The 20,112-nt window shown below is 38.9% G+C and overlaps 1 non-coding gene across 1 annotated transcript; it reads left to right on the top strand.

Annotated features, from left to right (window-relative positions):
- The first annotated feature begins 19,493 nt into the window (after nucleotides 1-19,493).
- On the top strand, nucleotides 19,494-19,568 carry Trnat-ugu (transfer RNA threonine (anticodon UGU)). Its single transcript has one exon. It is a non-coding gene; the product is annotated as a tRNA-Thr (tRNA).
- Nucleotides 19,569-20,112: the final 544 nt, after the last annotated feature.

The raw sequence follows: 20,112 nt of genomic DNA, 5'->3' as shown, positions 1-20,112 counted from the left end.
CGAAATGCACAAGTGCAAAGCAGGCACATTTTACTGTTTCTGTGTTGATGTCTTTACTGAGAATACTAAAAGCTTAGTAAAAATTGCTCAGTCCATTTAATGACTTCTCTTTATGTATTCCTTCTGTCTAGTACTATCTGTCAACATACTCTGAGGAATTTTGTGGTTGCATTTTTATGTTTGTATCAACAATCAGAGTTTTGAGTTGATGAGAACAGTATATTAGTACCACCAGAAAACATTACCAACATACCTTTCTGCATACTTATGGACAGACCATTGCAATGTATAATAAACAGAATTGCTCAGAGTTTAAAAATTCAGGAATTCCTTGTCTTACTACCTGCTCCTTTGACCAACACTTTCACCATTTGTTTGATGATTACCATTTTTTTGACTCTGTTCAAAAGATGTGATATGAACCAACAACTGCATTTTCCCCTAATTCTATAGTACCATAGTTTCTAAAATGTAATGTATGGCTGCCAAAGTTTGTGAGCTCAAGGAATAGCCTGTTTTGTGTTTTACTTCATAAAGTGCACTATAGAATTAATAAATATGAATATAAAGCTCCATGTATCAATACCCTTTCTCAAAAGACAAACTTTTGCAGACTCAATAAGCAATAACTTCTGAAGAAGCTCTACAAATCAATAGTTGTTGCACTAGCAGCTAACCAACCCACACTAGTTTATGTGGCCAGCTGGTACAGAAACATGGAATATCATTTAAATTACTCTAGTACAGGAATAATTTGCTAACAATTGATGAGAATTCTGAGAATTGATAACAAGATTCCTTTATTATGTAAAAAACACACATGATAACTTGAAATGAACTTCCAGTGTGCTATACTATAAAGCGACCATTGAAACAAAACACACCACAGTAACTCCCTGTGAGTTTCCAACAGTTCTGTTACAAAAGTCAGCATGCAATTTGTATGTCTATATTCCTTTGCCTTTTCAGTAGCTTAATACATGAAAAAAAAGCATTGTTCACTGAAATTCTAAGACAGGTAAGTTATTTTGAAGAAAGTAACTTCTTTTGTGATGCACAATATCACCTTTAGAAGGGCAGGTCAGTGATAGTAGCAGTGCTTGACTTAGTTACAAATGTAAGTCAGGGTTTTGAAGACAAAAGAGTCTATAGCACTGGTACCTTGTGACCTCAGTAAGGTATTCAATTGTACCTAATGTAAGGTGGTCCTCAGCAATGTATAATCATATGGTGTTGGGGGAGTGTTGAGCAAATTCTTGAATCCTACCTGAATAGCAGACAGTAGATTGCATCAGTGCAGGGAGCAGACTCATTGTCCACAAGTTGAAATAGAGTGCACCATAGCAGCCTGTAATGGGGCCTTTATTGTTCCTGATTTTTGTTAATGACATAAGCACCAATGGGCACACCTTGCAGTTTGCAGATAATAACATTTGTTCTCAAAAAGATAGAGTGTCGGTCAGTCTTTTCAACAAGTAGAAGCCCCATTAAGCAAAGGCAATGCCTAGTTTACTATGAACAAGATGAAAATTAATGAATACAAAACACAGAGAATGACACACAGCCTTATTGATACTGGAGCACTGGGTGGCACAGCAGCCATTAAACTCATGGGCTTTTTCATTGATACTACATTAACGTAACAACAGCACACAAAAATTGTATATTCCAAACTTTCCTGGGTCCTGGATCTCCTAAGGAAATTAAAAGGTACTAACAGTTTACCCTCTAATGTTCCAAAGCTGCATAAGACATGGGCTGCTGCTGTGGAGTCACTCTGCAAGCTGCAAGAATATACATTGTTGTACAAAGAAATGCAAAAAAAATGACCATGTAAACCAATTGTTTCTAGATTAAGAGTTCTGACTGTTTGTAGACAATATTTATTCAACTGCCTTGCTCGTACAAAAATAAATCATGAGCACTACAGAAAGAAAAATAAATCTCATCAACATAGCACTGGTAATAGAGTCAGTAAAGAAAGCCCTGGATGTTGATTAACGAAAACACAAAGGGTATCCACATGGTGGGTTTCAAACTGTTGAATGCGCTATCTAAGGGTATCCTGTAACAACCAATGGAGCAATTTAGGACAAAAATTTTGCCTGAACTATGCAGTATGTTCTAGTACTGATTTCATAGTTGTCTTATCATTGTGCAGTATATCATAATGTATTTGTTCTCTTTAGTATATTTTATAGTATCAGTTTTAGTATCATAATTTAAATTGCAGTGTTACATTCATTTTATTGTAGAAATACTACTGTAATCTTGATGCATTCTGTTCAGCTATGGCTGGTTAAGAACACAGAGCTGGTAATAAATGGACATGATGTCAGACTGCTTTTTGATGATAATAAGCAATGTTATCCAAACCACAGGATTATTTGTGTGGCTCTGTGTTATAATACTGCAAATTTCAGAAGGTGCGAGTGGGCAAGGAAAAAGTTATCTTGGGAGCAGCACAAAGCTTTCACAATGACTGGGTACAGAAGGATTGATGAAAGAAGAAAGTTTGTCATGAATGTTCATGAAGTGATTGTTGAATATTTCACATAAATTTTTTGCTCAGAGGAAACAGCATCTTCATTCTTAATGCATGTTATTGATTGAGATTTTTTCCTTTTTACCAACAGTCTCATACCGCCTTTGATTTATTACTTGAACTGAGTATAACCTGCCAGTTGTACATTTTATAGGCTTCACAACAGACTTGTTCAGTTTAAAATAGTTATCAAATAGCCTGCTGTCTGTAGTTTTAACTGTAAGAATATAGCAGTCTCTTATTTCCACAAAAGGTTTGTATTCCTGACATTTGCAGTTTATTGCTAGACATTTTGCATATATTTGGCTTAGATCTAAGTTTGATTGGAAATGCTACATCTTAATGTTTCTACAGAATACTCAAATTCTTGTACCTTACAGTCAACATCACAATCACAATGTACACCCTTCCATCCAGCTTCATGGAGCACATGTGTGAAAGTGAATACTCTATATTATTTTTGATGTAATGCTTCATACTTTCCTGGCAATCTGTCGACACCTTGAGGGGTCAGGTATACTTCCAGGTATCAGCCCTGCACTGCATGTCTATCCTCCTGCTGTTCATTTTGCCATCCCGCGGAGGATATGTCTGGGTTAGTTTTGGGAATGTGTTCTGAAGTTTTAGCCCCTGACATCAGAACAGTCCCTCAACTGTTTTTCTTTCTTTTTTCATTTGCCATCTCCTACCCTTCCTCTGCTTCAACATTTGAGATTCCCCTTTGTTTCTTCTTCCTCCCCAAGTGTAACAGGTTATGTGTTATTCCCAACCTCGGGTCGATACATAGGGTTCGCACGTATCCCCTGGTACATGACAGGTCCAGGGAGGGGTGACTGGCTGAGCTCTTACCTTCCCAAATTGCCAATTTGTCACTCTATCCGGAGTTTCGAAGGTGTGACCTGAGGTTTGAACAATCACCTAAGGCAGGTGCGCCCCCCTTGGAGGGATCCCAGTTTGAAGGAGCAGGCCATCGGAGATGCTGGGAGTCATGGGAGATTTTCTCACACTGAGTCAATCATCATTTCAGTCTACATCTTGTACTAAATGTAAATGGAATGAAGATGAAGTTTCAAAAAATCTCCCAGCAGTACGTCAGACCTTCATGGTATCACATACTGAAGAAGGTCAGTCCTTTGTTACTGTTAATGTGTTTATTATTCAAAAAGGTGCTGATGCAATTGCAGGCCCTGTGAAATCTTGCTCCCATTTATGCAATGGAAATTTGCATTTGGAGTCTGTGATTTCAGGCCCAACAATTGGTTGCAGCTTCACTCCCCACAGCCATCCTGTTCATGTTGAGGCCCACTGAATGCTGAATTCTTTGCATGGTGTTATTTACACTAGGCTGCTTGGAGGTTTGACTGAGGGAGAATTCCAAACTTACCTCTCTGATCAGGGCATCACTGCAGTCCATAAGCTGATGAAAAATGTTGATGCAACATTAGTGCCTACATGTACTCTTTTACTCGTGTTTGATTGAGTACTGCTTCCACTGAAGATCAAAGTAGATTGTGAAGTGAATATGATCCAACTGTACATTCCAAACCCAATGTGTAGGCACCAGTTTCAACATTACAACCAAAGTCACATTTCCTGTTGAAACATGACCAAACGCTTTATTTGTGGTAGGGTTGCTCAGAAGGGTGATTGCCCACACCATCCTCCGTACTGCATCAATTGCAACAGTGATCATCAGCCTCGTTCAGAGAATGTCGCATATATCTTGATGAGTGGGCCATCCAGGAGATCTGGTAAAAGGAAAAAGTGCCTTACCCTGTTGCTTGCAAGTTGTTGGCTAGACAAAAGCCCTGTGTTTCACCATCTGGCACTTACAGTACCAGTCTTGCTACGCCTCGCTCCATGAAGGACCTTGCCACCCAGTCTTGCAGCTTCAAATTCAGCACTGCAGTTGTAAATTCGCCAAGCATTGTGGTAGCATAACCATTTCCTTCTCCTCCAGCTGTGCAACAAATCATCAAATCTTCACCTCCTGCAGTGAAATTACCTGCTATACAACTGGTAGGCTGGAAAGGAGAAAAGGAATACTCTCCTGATGATTTTTTATGTAACTCCTGCCAGCAAAGATCTGAGTCTTCTTCTGCCAACCACAAAAGTTCTAAGAAATCAAACAAAGGCAAACGGTTTTCTCCTTCCCTGACTCAGAGCTCCTCTTCAATGGTGTCACTGCATTATACCCCTACCTAGCTGACCTACATTTCACTAGTGCACACTGCCTACCATTTTCCTTACGTAGAATCTGCAGGCCAACTCAGTGAGAATGCCAACACCTCTGTAGACCTCATGGAACAAGATCTGCCAGCCTGTGCACCCTGTAACAGTGAGTCTTCAAAGGCTGGCACTCAGCAGCCACTGAGGTGATAAACCATTTTTTTCCTCATCCCCTTTCACCATTATGACCCTCTTCCAATGGAACATTCATGGCATTAGATCCAAGGAGGAGGAACTATGGCTGCTCTTGGAATTGTAGCGTCCACTCTTTCTCTGCCTCCAAGAAACAAAACTGCATCCTTGGGACTTCTTTGACCTTCCTACCGAGGACAGAATTCCATTTCATGCTGCTCATCTGAGATGACGTTCATAGCCATACCATCTTACTGCCAGCTGTTGCAGTCCACATTAGCCTTCCTCGTTTCACATTTTCTCCTTGCAACGTATACATCCCTCCATCATTTGGTGTCACCAGGACAAACTTCCTCCAGCTTACTGATCAACTCCCTCACCTCTGCTCAGTGTCTTTAATGCACACTGTTCCATTTGCAGCTCTTCCTGAGTCTGTCAGAGAAGTGAATGCTACAATGCAGCATCTACCTTGAGGGAACTAGATCATTCTCTCACTTCATCTCGATCTTCCACCCTCTTGGCTGACCTCAATCAACTCAACCTCTCTATTTTAATAATGGAGCACCCATGTTCCTCTCATACTCCACACACACCTATTCCCATTTGGACCTGTTGTTGTGCAGTGCCCAGTTTGCCTGTCATCTAGAGTGGTCCATTCTCTCTAATATGTACTCAAGCATACATCTCCCATGTGGTATCTGTTTGCTGACCCCTATCCCATCTATGTGTAGACCCAATTGGCAGCTTTCTAAGGCCGACTGGATGTTTCAGTCCTCCCTGGAAACCTTCAAGAAGCATTTCCCCAGTTGTGATGATCAGGCAGAGTACCTCGTCAACATTATCCTTACCATCATAGAACATTTCATACCTCGCACTTCATCTCTACCGTGCTGTGCACTGGTCCCCAGGTGAACTGAGGCATGCTGCGACATGAGTTGTGTGTGAAGACCTACTCTCTGCAGTTTTAACCATCATGCTATGATGTCAAACTGTTTTCATTGTAAACAGTTTCATGCACAGTGTCATTGCATTCTTCGCTATAGCAAACAGCTACCTAGATTTCATTTACTAGTTCTTTTAACAGTTGCACTTCCTCTTCTGTCGTATGGGGGGCAGCGTCAATCACCTATTTGGGACTAAGGTCCATTCCCTGATTTCCGGTATGACTGTAGCAGGTGATGTCATTGTAGACCCGCTAGCTATCTCCACCATCTTGGGCTGCTATTCTGTGGCGATTTCGAGATGCACCCACTATCATCCCACCTTCCTCCCGCGGAAATGAGTTGAGGAGGATTGGGTGATACTCTTCTCCTCTCAGAGTAGTGAATGCTACAATGCAGCCTCTACCTTGAGGAAACTAGATCATTCTCTCACTTCATCTCGATCTTCCACCCCAGGGCTAGAAGATGTTCACATTCAGGTGTTGCAGCACTTTTCTATCACAGGCAAGCACTTTCTCCTTCATACATACAATCGCATTTGGGCAGATGGCACATTTCCCAGATGCTGATGTGAAGTCACTATTGTACACATATCTAAGCCCAGTAAAGACAAACACCTTGCTTCTAGCTACTGCCCCATTTCTCTCATCAGCTGTGTTTGCAAGGTGATAGAACATATGATTTATGGCTGGTTGGTACGGTGGTTCAAATCTCACAATCTACTAACCATTGCACAATGTGGATTTCGAGCGCACCGTTCTGCTGTTGACCAGCTCATCACCCTGTCAACCCATGTCATTAACCGTTTTCTGACAAAATACCCGATGGTGGCCATGTTTTTTCATTTGTTGAAAGCCTACGACACCTGCTGGAGGACTGGTATCCTCTGTACTCTATACATGTGGGGCTTTCAATGCCACCTGGTCTGTTTCATTCAGAAATTTTTAAAGACCAGGTATACAAGGTACTTGTGGGTACATTCTTGCCAGACACCTTCATCCAGGAAAATGGGGTGCCTCATGGCTCCGTCTTGTGTGTCGTACTCTTTGCTACAGCCATTAATCCTACAATGGCCTGTCTCCCACCAGATATCACTGGCTCTCTTTTTGTTGACGATTTTGCAATGTACTGCAGTTCTCCACATACTTGTATCCTTGAGCAGCGTCTTCAGCAACATCTTGATCGTCTTTACTCGTGGAATATCGGCAATAGCTTTAACTTTTCCACTGACAAGACAGTTTGTATGAATTTCTGGCACTGCAATCGGTTTCTTCCACCATCTTTACATCTTGGGCTTGTTGCTTTTCCACCTATGAAAATCCTGGAGCTCATGCTTAACAGAAAATTTTCTTGGTCCTCCCATGTGTCTTACCTGGCTGTACGCTTTACCGCGTCTCCTGATGTCTTAAATGTTCTAAGCGGTACTTTCTGGGGAGCAGATCGGACCACCCTCCTCCAATTGTACCAATCTCTTGTCCATTCGAAATTAGACTATGTGTGTTTCATTTATTCATCTGCATGTCCATCCATTTTACGCCATCTTAATACAACCAAGCATCACAGAATCTGTTTGGCCACTGGTGCCTTTTACACTAGCCCAATTGAGAGTCTCTATGCAGAAGCTGCCGGACAACTGCTGTTATACTGGTGTGATGTTCTCCTCAGAATATATGCTTGCTGTTTTGTCTCCCATGCCTAGCCACCCATCCTGCACCTCCTTTTTCGATGACTCCCTTGACTGCCAGTATGGAGCGCATCCCCCTTCTCTGTTATTTCCCACAGTTTGCTTTCGGCACCTATTCCAGCAGCTTAACTTCACACTCCCTGCTATTTTCAAGGTTGGTATGAACCCTTCACCACCTCGGATTACGTTGGGGCCTGTGTTTATTTTGGACTTCATTTACTTCCTAAGCAAACTTCTCCTGATTTGATGTATCGTAGTACGTTTCTTGACCCTTGCACACAACATATTGACAGCACGTTTGTGTACAGTAACGGTTCTAAGACTGATTTTGGAGTCCTATGTGCTTTCATCATTGACACCGACCATTTTCGGGATTGGCTTCCAGAACACTGCCCAATATTTACAGTAGAGCTCTTCACCCTGTATCAGGATACCTAATACATCCAGCAAGACAAGTTTTTATTTGTGTCGTATTCCAATTCTCTCAGTGCCCTTCAGAGCCTCTGTGTGCTGTACAAAGTCCATCCCTTGGTGCAATGGGTCCATGGAGGCTACCATTTTCTCTCTGTTGAGGGAGACACTGTGATGTTCATACAGTCTCCTGGTAATGTCAGTCTGATGGGAAGGCTGCTGATGCTGCTCAAAAGGCTGCAGTCCTCCAACCTCAGTCCGCTAGCTCTTCCAACCCTATGGATGATCTCTATGTTGTCGTCCATTGGCAAGTGGTGTCACTTTGGCATCATGAAAAAATGGCTCTAAGCACTATGGGATTTAAATTATGAGATCATCAGTCCCCTAGAAGTAGAACTACTTAAACCTAACTAACCTAAGGACATCATACACATCCATGCCCAAGGCAGGATTCGAACCTGCGACAGAAGCAGCAGCGCAGTTCCGGACTGAAGCGCCTAGAACCACTCAGCCACAGCGGCCAGCTTGGCATCACCATTGGAGCATTCTTCATGGGAACGTGCTCCGGGGAATTAAACCTCTCCCAGTTGCTTGGCCAACCTCATCAAACGAGGATATCGTTTTTGCTAGGTTGCATATTTGGCACTGTTGTTTTAGTCAGTGCTATTTGTTAAGTGATGGTCCCCTGCCACTTTGTGCTCACTGTTGTCAACCTTTGATGATTCGCCATTTCCTGACCGAATATCCTTGTTTTTACCACTTACATTCTCATATATGTTTGCTTTCTGATTTGTAGGCTGTATTAGAAAAAGGACGCATGGGTTGTTGACCATGTTTTACTTTTTATCCTTCATAGCAACATGGCGAATGGCATTTCTTTGGTTCAGGACCACCACTGTCTCTACAGCATATTTTGTGGACCTTATTCTTAGCTTGCTTTCCATCAATCAACTGGGCTTAATGTATAGTCTCTTTTGAGTTCTGTTACTTCTTGATATTCTAAGGTTATGACATGGGAACGTATGACCATAGTTGCTTTTGTGGCCTAAAACAAATAAAACACACACACACACACACACACACACACACACACACACACATTTTACGAGCTTCCCAAAATCTCAAAACCCGACAATCCTAGATCTCCCATTGTGTGTTGCCATCCAACACTACCGATCTCAATGTCCTTCTGACATAAACCCACTACTTCATTCCTTCTAAACCTTACCAATTACATCCTCACACACAAATACTTCTCCTTTTAGAGGAAGGTACACTGCCAGGAAAAAAATCTCAACACCAAAAAATAATTAATGTAGACATGCATGCACTGTGTTGTACAACTTCTTGATGTCAGTTTATGGGATGGAGCTCCATGCTTTTGCACTTGATCAGTCAACACTGGGACGGTTAGTGCTCCTTGTGGATGACACTGGAGATGTTGTTTTATGATGTCCCATATGTGCTTGATTGAATGCTGATCTCGTGATTGAGTAGGCCAATGCAACATTTCATCACTCTGTAGAGCATGTGGGGTTACAACAGTAGTACATAGGTGAACTTCATCCTGTTCAAAAATAGCCGGCCGGTGTGGCCGAGCGGTTAAAGGCGCTTCAGTCTGGAACCGCGCAACCGCTATGGTCGCAGGTTCGAATCCTGCCTTGGGCATGGATGTGTGTGATGTCCTTAGGTTAGTTAGGTTTAAGTAGTTCTAAGTTCTAGGGGACTGATGACCTTAGATGTTAAGTCCCATAGTGCTCAGAGCCATTTGAACCATTTTGTTCAAAAATATTCGCTGTAATGCTGTTCATGAATGGCAGCACAACAGGTTGAATGACCAGATTGACATACAAATTTACAGTCAGGATGCATGGACTAATCACATGATTTCTTCTGGTGTCATACAAAACCGTACCACAGATCATAACTCCAGATGTAGGTCCTGTGTGTCTAGCACATGGACAGGTAGATTGCAGGCACTCAACAGGCTTCCTTATAACCAACACGCATCCATAAGTGGCACTCAGGCAGAACCAACTTTCATCTCAAAACACAACAGACCTCCACCCTGGCCTCCAATGAGCCACTTGACACCACTGAAGCCACAAATGACAGAGGTTTTGGGGTCACTGGAAGGCACATTACAGGGCATCTGGTTCAGAGCTGTCCTTGAAGCAACCAATTTGTAACAATTTGTTGTGTCACTGTGGTGCTAACTGCTGCTGAACTTGCTGCTGCAGATGCAGCACAGTTCACCAGAGCCACACACCGAATATGATGGTCTTCCCTCTCGGTAGAGACATGTGACCATCCAGAACCCTCATCTTCTTGTGACTGTACTTTCTTGTGACCACCGCTGCCAGTGATCATGTACAGTTGTTACACCTCTGCCAAGTCTTACTGCAATATCACAGAAGGAACATCCAGTTTCTCATAGCTCTATTACATGAACTCGCTCAAACTCAGTGAGGCGCTGATAATGGCATTTTGTTGCCTTAAAGGTGTACTTGACTAACATCAGCTCATTATGTTTAGTCCTAAAGGTCACCAATGCTATGGTCATTACAGCGTGTGTTTAATGAAACCTGATTTGCATCCTCATAGTGGCACTACTAGTGGCCCTCTTATGAGACAATGACAGTAATATGCAGTTAACAGTGCGCATTATATAACTTGCTATACAATCACCAAAACGAATTATACTGTCCAGTAAGATGACACTTTGCATTTACATATGTGACACATGGGTGTCATGCACATGATGTCAGAGCACAGATTGTCACATGAGGTATTAGGTCTTTGATATTTACCCTGGACTTTGACTCTGAATGTTATAGTATGTTTCTGAGAGCTAGGGTGTCACAGAACTTTCTGATGCATTGATGTTGTTCGTTTGGTATTACTTCCATGAGTCTAACACAACTCGACATAGAGATGTTACCTGGTTGCTCATCATTCACAGACTTTCACTTTAATCAACATAAGTACCTCACTAACAAGTTAAACTCTGCTTGCTTTGCATTATTAGTAGAGAGTGTAGCAGAACTGTCTACTTTGCTTACATCCATTCGGCTATCACCTATGGTCTAACCCTCTGGGGTCATAATAAGGCAAACGTGAAAAACCATATTCACCTTACAAAAACGGACTGTTAGAATAATTTCAAACAGTACAAGGCTAACACCTTCCAAACAGTTATTGCAACACTTAAATATTCTACTCTTACCATGCCTTATATAAAAAAGTGTTGTTAATATAAAAATGCACATTGATAATTATAAAACCAACTAAGATCCTCATTCCTACAATACAAGAATGTGCAATGACATCCACATAAAAAGAGTAAACAAGGCTTTTAACACAACAACAAACCAATATTCAGGGTACTATTTTGTACAACAAATTTCCAACTCAGCTAAGAGAAATAAAAACATTGTCTACATTCAAGGGAACAATATTTAAATTCTTAATGACCAACTGCTATTACAGTATAAATGAATACCTGCCCTTGTAGCAAGTAACTACATTCATTTACTGTAAGTTAATAGTACCACAAATCAAATGCTTGTCACAGCCTCAATGAAAATTTTTCTGAACAAAAGTGTTAAATCAATTATTTACTTGTAATGTATTTCATGTAAAAGATCCTTCTCATACTTTTATATTGTTACAGTAATCAAAGTTGTACTGCCCAAAAATATTGTGATGGGTACAATGAACCATTGTAGTATGTAGGAAACTGTACACCCTTATCTTATTTTTGTTATACTATGTTCTTTGACAAAATCCATACAATGTACATTGTCGCTGAATCAATAAACTACTACTACTAATACTACTACTACACAGAATGTTGATTTTGGGGGAGGGGTGGCTATTTAAAGACAGGCACAAGAACATTATGTGATTTATAAAATTACTCAATGTTTTTAAATTTTGCTAAGTTAGATTTCACTATTTTGTGTGGACTTGCGGCCTTTACTATTATCTCGTTTATGAAAAATGCTTCAGGTTAATAAATGATAAAAGCATGTGGAACATCATTAAGTTTTTGTAGTCTGAAATCACCTATCTACAAGTAAGGCATCTATCCTGAAATCCATATTTTATGATTTTCAGTTATCCAAAATCTTAATTAGTGACTGAATTAATCAGTGAGAGTTGTTCTCTGATTCAGAAAAAAATATAGCAAAAAAATTATGTCTTCTAAGTTCAAAATCTTGCCAATATTAAAGCAAAATAGGCCATTCAAATTATGAGTGTCCAAACATTAATTCGCCATAACATTTAATTTCTGAGCCTTCTAATGAAAATATGCCATTTTAATCAGGAAGATAAATACAAACAATTGAACAACAATTTTAAATGGCATTTCACATAAATAAAAATTTTACATATTCCTGTATATCTTACATATTGCATGTATGACAGCAATAAATACAGAATGAAAAAGTGAATGAATTTCAGTTATTCATGTGGGCAGAAAACACAACAGTTGGAGTATTTTACAACTTGCTACATCTCTTCACCCTCCAACTGAATTAAACAGACTGTTATTGACAATTAGCTTACTGGATAATTCAGTGGTCTATAAGAGTCTATTACATGTATCAAAATACATAAAAAAGAAACAATGTTACCATAATGCTTTAAACTAATTTTCAAATCAGGTATCCTAAATAAATGTTACCTAACAGCTTCCCCTGGCCATCTTATGACATAAAATTTTACAAAATTTCTAAACATACAAGTGCATAGCATTATATGTACATAACTATAATATTTCAAAACACATTTATATCAGAGAACTTCATGGGCCATAACTTATTCTTCATATTTCACAAATTTTTCACTGTGTTAACACAGTTCATTACTCATTATTGGCACCATCTTCACAAAAACCACTCTCACGGTTTGCTGTAGGTCCTTTCTGTGATTTCTCCTTCAAATTTTCACTCACGTCCATTGTATTGTATTGTACTGATGCAAAGTGGTGTTCAGCATTTACAAACATGGATAGACAAACAAATTTCCTAAATTAGTGCACTAGTAATTTCTATCTCTATATTTCTAGTAAGAATGATTATTCATTAATTGGAAATTTACTTATTATAAATGAACATAACTGTCAGTATAATGTCACACAGAAAATTTACAACAACACATGTATATAAATCAAATGAGAATGGAAGCTGCTTTATTTACTCAACTGGTCTCCTCTGACTCTGGCCAATTAACCTTCTCGAAATGAAGTTAGTGAAATACTCTGCATGTTTAATTCCTGTTAGAAAATAACAACATCAAAGAAATGAACTGTGCAGCAATTTATATTAAACAAGTCACTAAATAAATTAGTAATTCACATAGCTTCATTAAATAATTTTTAGTATTTTATCATTTTTTTTATAAAAGAATCACTCTGTTTCTGACAACAGTGCTGTAATGTCCAGCAGCTTCTCAACAAGTAATGTCATATTTCTTGGACATGTCATCACAACAAAAGAACATTCTCTTGTATATCATTTCACTTTCCAATTTATCAATGCTCATTATACTGCTTATTTATTCCCTTACAAACATGTTGACTGAAGAGATACTTTTGCAAAAGAAACTATTACAAAGACAGGGTCCCTAACTATTGCTGTTTCATATATACTTCATAGTACTTCATATTCACTTTATATTTCACCAAATCATTATTATATACTTCTCCATTACATAATACATTGCTGCTTCATATATTTCATTCTGCTTGGCTTTATACACAAAAAAATGACTATTTGATAGTTCTCAACAGCAACCGCCCACATTAACAGCAAGACGTTACTCTCTACCACATAGCAGAGAAAAACTTATTCAAATGATCACTTTATTTTCCTCGTGTCTGAAGAGCAAGTCTCTGACACACTTTGTTCTCACTGAAATTTAGTGTATGCAACATTTATTTTTACTGCAATATTCTTAATCTTGGTCTGAAAGACTTATAATATGGTACACACGTATTGAAAAGATGAACTTTCATACAGGCAACTGAACGTAATTACATTTTACATTGGACCAATGACTTTCTGAATTTCATATACTTAGGGGACGTTGGGTTAACTGCTTCTCAAAGCTAATTGGACCATCACAATTATAAACAATTCAAGAGTAAAAAAAAATTTTTTTTTTGTACCATAAATATGTTCCATTAGGTGGGCTGTACTGAGTGAGCTAATATGAATGTTGTCTATTGGCCACATTTGCAGATATAGATAAAAAACTGAAATCCACTAGTAAGAGTAATTTATTGTTTCATTTAACAATTTCTCCTACAGTTTTACTTGTTTGACTTAGGTTAAGTGTTTATTGCTTTATGACACTCCATGAAATATGAGCTGTGGATGGAGTCATTTTCCTTTCATGTTGAAGATTGTTGATAAAGTGAAGCTGGAATTAAATGTATCAGTAAAATCTGCGGTTAAGGGGATTGGTTCAGTTAACACTAAACAATTTTATACAAACATCTAATAAATTACATAAATGTAAGCTATGCACTTTCAAGTAAAAACCATTTTTCACGCAGTTTCATTTACTTTCTGTTGGAAAATGCCTGGAAATTCAACTTTATGTTGACCTCTAAAGGCTAAATATAGGAGTGCTTGTTCTGATTTCATGAGTAATTTCAAAGAAACACATTCTAGTGCCCAAGAATTACCACATATAACATTACAGCCCTTGTTGGTTTATTGGTTTATTGATCCATCTTTAAGCAATTTTCATGCAGTTGATGTCGTCATTTTACATACACTATATAACTACAAAAAAAGTCATACATTTTTAACATTCTGAATGAGTAAATATGTTTTATACTGCACTCGTTTAGTAGTCATTAAACATAAATGTGTCATGCAGAATGACAAAAGGAGATACTGTATGTGTAACACAATACACATGCTAAGAAAAACATTTTAACAAATATAAATGAAACAGGCTTAATACATGTTAACCATTGGGAAAATGCATTATGTAAATAAAGCACAACAGCATGGTACAATAACATTTTCAGAAGTGCTCATGTAATATGGTGGTCATGTCATACAGCAGTTTTAATAGATTACATCATTTTTATTACATACTGTAAATTCTTCTATTGTATAGGATGCTTTTTGTCCAAGTCACCTTTTTGTAATATTTTTGAAGACATTCAATGATACACTGTGTGCTGTAGGTGGTAGCATGTTAAATAATTGTATCCCTGTGTATGTGTAACTGTTTTGGGTTTTTTTAAGCCTAGCAACTGGTGTAGCATTTCCTTTGGTATTTACTGCCTCTGACATTTGGAAAGGCTTTAGTGTTAGTAGTATCAAACATATCAGTTCACACATATTTAATGCCTATGATTTTTTATCGTCTTACATACCAGACAGACATCTCCCAATTTGGCAACAAGTAACAAATATTTCACTGGGAGAACATGCAAGCACATCTGCAGATGACAATGTTGAGAATCTTGGACACCAGCCAGAAGATAAGCAAACAGAAATTACACATACATTATGAGTTTGGCAATGTACTAAGACGGGTGCAAGGAAAACAATGAGACATAGAAGGAAACGAAAACAAACTGTCCTTAATAGTACAACAGTTCATCAATGGACAGAGGCAGCAGCAGAAGACAGAAGAGCACAGCTATTGCCAAAAAGGCATAAATTAAATTAAGTATGCCAAATACTGGCAGAAAGCAGCAGTAGCTGTGAAGATCCTGATCATGTCCAGTACGTTGATTCCTTTGATGCTAACTTGTACACAAGTGGCTTTGAAAATATTGAAACAGTGCAGAAAGGTGACTTCATTGTAGTTAAGGTACAAGATAAAACTGCCACAAGTAGTCACAATTATTTGCTGGAGTGATTAAAATGTATGTTGACGACTGTGAAGTAAAATTATGTAAGACAGTAGTTTATAATACAAAATTTGCAGCTGCAGAAAAAGAAGAAGATACCTTTGTTGCGTTAAATGAAATAATTACCAAACTATCCAACGCACTAGGTCTCACTATGAAGACACGATTTGGTTCCGGAATAATATCACTAAACTCAGTGTGCACTAGTTTTATTATTTCTATCATTTTTTTCATTAATATACTCATAAATGTGTGTTTATCATTGTTACAAAAGTTGTTGCAATTTTTTGGTATTTATGGTCAAGTAATTCATTTATTTAATTGAGAGGTCCAATTAACACTGTAATATGGTCCAGGTTCCAACTGTTGTCTGCTACATACCTGCAGAGCAGCAAGTTATGTATTTAGCTTTTTCTGTGCTTTCTTACGAGTCCTGGGGTGTGAAGGATGTTTAAATACTTTGGTGCAGATGCAGGAGAAGCTGGCCACAGTTTGCGAACAGCTGAAGGTACTTTTGGCTACAGTCAGCGATCCTGAGTCTGCTGCCTTGAGGTGTAGCAGTGGTGGATCATCCGATATATCACATGGGAAACTTCAGGTGTCACTTGTTTGACCCACAGGTTCTGCTACTGAGGCAGCCTCCAGATGGCCCAGCAAGGGGTGTCCGCCTTGACTGCAGTGAGAATTGTGGGTGATAATGCTTTCACATCAGTCTTTCAGCAGGGTCTGAGCAGGCAAATGGGGGTTGGGGTTTGCTGTGTATTGGGATCTCCACAGTTAAGTATGTTATAGAGCCTCATAGAGAAATAGCATTCAGGGCCTGCAAGAAAGCCAATGTGTACTGAATACATCTGCCAGAAGGCCACATCCAAAAAAGTGGAGGAATCCTTGCATGCAGCTATCAAGCATGCAGGCTGCAGTCATCTGTGAGTTCTGGCTGGTTTTGGCACCAATGATGCCTGTTACATAAGTTCTGAGCCTATCCTCAGTTCATACCAGTGGCTTGTGGAAGTGGACAAGCCTGCTGGCCTCGCCTGTGGGGTGCAACCAGAGCTGTCAATTTGCAGCATTGTTTCCAGAGGTGATGGGTTCGTTTGGTTTGGAGACCAGTGGAGTGTCTCAACCAAAGGCTATGTTGGCTCTGTGATGATCTGGGCTGCAGATTTCTGGAGCTATGTTATTGGGTGGAGAGTTGTAGGACTCCTCTTGACAGGTCAGGGGTGCACTACACAAAGGTAGGAGCTACTCGGGGAGCAAGAGTATTTGTGGAGTGCACAAGGGGTTTTTTTAAAGGCTAGGTGATAGTTTGTATTTGTATTTCGATTTTATTTGTCTCATAACATACATTTACAAATCTACTGATGATGCTGTACAGGAGACACACAAATTTTAGCCTTACGATGTACATAATTACACAATTCCCTACCACTATTTTTACCAGTACTGGTTGATATTGTTTTTCTTATGATGTGGTAGTACATTATCTTTACATATGTGTACAATATTATGCACAATGCCATAATATTAAACAATCACACTAGTAAAATGATGATTTCATCATTCATAAATTCCTCAGTTGAATAGTAGTATTTTCCACCAGGAGATCACATAGTTTTCTCTTTAGCGAACCTATCTCCATCGTCAGTACATCTCTACCCTTGAGTTTATTGTAAATTTTCAGTCCCATGTACTAGGGTGTCCATTGGTAGAGTTTCAAGAGCTGTTGTGGAAGAATGAAATTATCTTTGTGTCTAGTGTTGTACATATGTTTGAAATGGTTTTCTTCCCTTAGCTCAGGTTTATTATGTAAAAAGATGATAATTTCAAATATGTACAGTGAAGGGATAGGTAATATTTTTAGGTTATTGAATAATGGGTGGAAGGATGTTCTGGGAGGGGCAGCACACATTTTTCTAACAACTCTTTTTTTAAAGTAGCAGGATTCATGACATGTAGCTTGAATTTCCCCCAAAAATTAAACCGTATCTAATTACAGATTCAAAGTAACTATGGTTCATCATTGCAGCTTACGTCTGTTATACCAGGCTGTTTAATGTTGCAGTTAATAATCTATATGTGCTTGCCAGCTTAGATTTTTGTCCAAGTTTAGTCCCAAGAATTTAAAGGACTGAGCTTGGTCCATAACTTGATTTTTATGTACAATACTGAAGTCACTGAGTTTTGATTGATTGGTTCTAAATTGTGTAAACAAGGTCTTTGAAAAGTTAAGTTTATGGCCATTATGTTGAAATCATGTATCTAGGTTGTTTAGTGTGTTTATAACACCACCCAGAATTTCTCCCACATTTTGTTTTTCAAGGAGTTCATAAGTACTATCAGCAAACATGACTGGCTAGGCACTGATATTAAGAAACTAGACTAAACTCCATCCGAACAGGCACTGGAAGGCCCAACGGTACCGACCGGCCGCTGTATCATCCTCAGCCCACCAGCATCACTGGATGCGGATATGGAGGGGCATGTAGTCACCCCATCACTCTCCCGGCAGTATGTCAGTTTATGAGACCGGAGTTGCTACTTCTCAATCAAGTAGCTCTAAGTTTCCTTACAAGGTCTGAGTGCATCCATCCAAGTGCTAGCCTATTCCGACAGTACTTAACATCGGTGATCTGATGGGAACAGGTGTTACCACTGCAGGAAGGCCATTTGCATTGATACTAAGAGGTAAATCATTTATGTAAAAGAGAAACAATGTTGGCCCTAAGATTCAGCCTTGAGGGACTCCTTGTGGTATTGTACCCCACTGAGATGTGTAATTTACGATGTTAGATGTTATGATTACCCTTTGCTTCCTGTTTGTCAGATAAGATCTGAGCCACTGCAGAGAATTTTGGTCTGACGCCATATCTGTCTAGTTTATGAAGCAGCATGAAGTGATTCCCAGAATCGAATGCCTTTGCAAGGTCGCAGAAGGCACCTGCTACTTTGTTGCTTTTATCTAGTGATGAGCAGATTTTTTCAATGAATTCATTAACAACACTCATGGTGCTTTTCCCTTTTTGGAACCCATACTTGTTTTTAAGAATAAAACCATGTTTCACAATAAAATTTATTATATGGACAGCAGCTATTTTTCCAAATACTTTGTATAGCACTGGGAGGATAGAGATGAGGTGGTAATTTCACATACACTCTATTGATCCTTTTTTGTGCAGTGGTTTTACCTCTGCATACTTAAGCACATCAGGGAAGTTTGCTTGCTCAAATGACTGACTGATTATTAAGGACAGAGGGTGTGCTACTTTATCAAATACAAATTTAATTACTTTGGTGGGTATTTGATCCCATCCTGGAGCATTTTTGTTTGTTAATGACAAAATAGCATTTTTACACCTTCAGCTGAGATTTTACTAAATATCACAAAGTGGTCACTATTCTTGTTCAGGCCAAAGAAATTCACACTGTTTTGATAAGTAATCACATTTACACCAAATTTTGTTACATTTATGAGAAACTTATTAAAACATTGAGCTATTTGAGAAGAGTTTGAAATAGTAACGTTGTTTTGTATGTTTTTTGAAATTTCCTGGTGGTTAACTGTTGTACCTAATTCCGATTTAATAAAAGACCATACTGCTTTAGTTTTATTCTTATGTCCTAAAATGCGTGCAAGGGATAAGTCCCTGCAGACGCGCTATCCTCTGTGCCCACGGTGGCTCAGATGGATAGAGCGTCTGCCATGTACGCAGGAGATCCCGGGTTCGAGTCCCGGTCGGGGCACACATTTTCAACATGTCCCCAATGAAGTACATCAACGCCTGTTTGCAGCTAGGGTGTCCATTTAATTATCATTTCACTTGTAATTGAATTAACAGCAACTCTTACAGGCGTACCTTCTACATGAAGAATAGAAATCTTTACAAAACTGACTCATTCCTCATATGATTTGTTCACTGCATGAAATAGAAACAAACACTTTAAGTATCAATGAGCACACTGTACCATATAGTATTTAGTATTGCAGTTTTGGACAACCTGTTTTTCCAGTTGGAAATTAAGTTTCTTACAAAATGCTTTCTTTAATGTGCACTCCTCTCATATTTAGTTACATGGGTAGCCACATTTTATGTTTAATGCCTTATTACGAAGCTTCTCTTCATCATTAGGGATTCTACAGTTGGCCAGTGAAAAGCTAAATACACTATGTAACATTACTGACCTGGTTATATTGCTGGTATTCTTTGGTAATTTTGAAGTCTCATTCTCTGAAATTGGTTGGAGATTTAACCTAATATTTAAGTGATGGGCATGACACCATTGATTT

The sequence above is a fragment of the Schistocerca serialis genome, chromosome 3, assembly GCF_023864345.2.
Source record: "Schistocerca serialis cubense isolate TAMUIC-IGC-003099 chromosome 3, iqSchSeri2.2, whole genome shotgun sequence".
Taxonomy (NCBI): Eukaryota; Metazoa; Arthropoda; class Insecta; order Orthoptera; family Acrididae; genus Schistocerca; species Schistocerca serialis.
The sequence above is the reverse complement of the archived record's forward strand: the minus strand, read 5'-3'. Positions and strand labels throughout refer to the sequence as shown.